Below are 2,068 nucleotides of genomic sequence, written 5' to 3' on the forward strand. Positions count from 1 at the left end.
TAAATAATAATTGGCTACTGTTACTCATTGCCATGAAGGAAGCTCAGGCACTAGGGCCACTTTTTTTGCAGGAAAGGATTCCCAGTGCAGATATTCACTCTGCATAATGGTCTCTGCTAACAGAACAGTTACAATAAAGGGTGAAGAGAGGCAGTTGTATGCTGTACTCTAATTATCTACCTAATTATTTATCTACTTCATTTATTATTTATTCAATATCTTCCCAGGAAATGTCCATGACATGAACGAGCACAAAATATTACTAAAAATGGTCAACACAAAATAAAAATGTGGCTACCAATAAAAGGGTTAATAAAACTGAAATCTGTTGTTTTATTACTTCCCCACGTTGCTTAGTGGCCAGAGGCAAATGGGCAAAATAATGTTATGGAAGATAGAATGGTGCTGCTCTTGCCATTTAGGGGTTAATAGCAGGTGTTCGAAAGTTACAAGCAGGTGCGATGGGAGGTGCGATCATTTTACTCTTTAGACGGTCAATAAATCCTCAAGATAGAAACAAAGACAAGCACTCCGCAGGTGAGGATAAAAACAAATCTTTATTTCACATCTTTAAACGTAGACAGCCTGACACGTTTCATATCACCAGATATGTAATCTAAGTCTTATCAGGTGATGCAAAACGAGTTGTCTGCATTTAAAAATGTGAAATAAAGCTTTGTTTTTATCTTCACCTGCAGAGTGCTTGTCTTTTTGTTTCTGGGTGATGCACCCAGGCTACCAATGTGTATTAGTGAGGGTTTGACTTTTCCCGCTGACTTTTTGGGGTGTGTACACCCAGGCTTCCCATAATGCAGTTTTTATCTACTGTTGTTAAAGAAACAGTAACACCAAAAAATTAAAGTTTTTTAAAGGAATGACAGTATCATGTCTTGTTGCCCTGCACTGGCACAACTGGTGTGGTTTCTTCAGAAACACTACTATAGTTTATATAAACAAGCTGCTGTGTAGCCATGGGGGCAGCCATTCAAGCACAGGATACACAGTAGATAACAGATAAGTACTACTATAGTTTATATAAACAAGCTGCTGTGTAGTCATGGGGGCAGCCATTCAAGCACAGGATACACAGTAGATAACAGATAAGTACTACTATAGTTTATATAAACAAGCTGCTGTGTAGCCATGGGGGCAGCCATTCAAGCACAGGATACACAGTAGATAACAGATAAGTACTACTATAGTTTATATAAACAAGCTGCTGTGTAGCCATGGGGGCAGCCATTCAAGCACAGGATACACAGTAGATAACAGATAAGTACTACTATAGTTTATATTAACAAGCTGCTGTGTAGCCATGGGGGCAGCCATTCAAGCACAGGATACACAGTAGATAACAGATAAGTACTACTATAGTTTATATAAACAAGCTGCTGTGTAGCCATGGGGGCAGCCATTCAAGCACAGGATAAACAGTAGATAACAGATAAACTTTGAAAAATCGCATTGTATAGTACAGAGATTATCTGTTATCAGCTGTGAATCCTGTGCCTTTTCTTCTTTTTCAGCTTTGAATGGCTGCTCCATGGCTAAAAAGCAGCTTGTTTATAGAAGCTATAGTAGTATTTCTAAAGCAAACACACCAGTTGTAGAGGTGCAGGGCAGCAAGACATTATATTTTCACTACTTTAATGCCCTATAATTTTTTGGTGTTACTGTTCCTTTAAGGCTGAGCGTATTTTTTTTTCTTGACTTTGTAATTCCTGCCCTATTTAGAAATGCGAGAGAAACAGGAATACAGAATTAGTTGCACATAAAGGCACTGGCACACAGGGCTCTCTGAACTGCCCACTACCAAGTGCTGTTCCATTCCCACTGATAATCTGGGCTGGTAAGGAACCGACCAACTGGATAACTAGAATACCAGCGCATTTACCAGTGACTCGAGAATCAGCCCTGCAGCAAGAGGATTTTACAGGGGGAAAAGCAACCAATCAGAACTTCGATTTCACGGTTAGTCTGTTTTAAAGTCATTGCTGATTGGTTGCCTATGCACCAGTAAATCAGTCCCAGTTCACATTTCTGCAAGAACAGCACAGACACAGGCCTC

This window comes from Xenopus laevis, chromosome 2S, assembly GCF_017654675.1.
Source record: "Xenopus laevis strain J_2021 chromosome 2S, Xenopus_laevis_v10.1, whole genome shotgun sequence".
NCBI lineage: Eukaryota > Metazoa > Chordata > Amphibia > Anura > Pipidae > Xenopus > Xenopus laevis.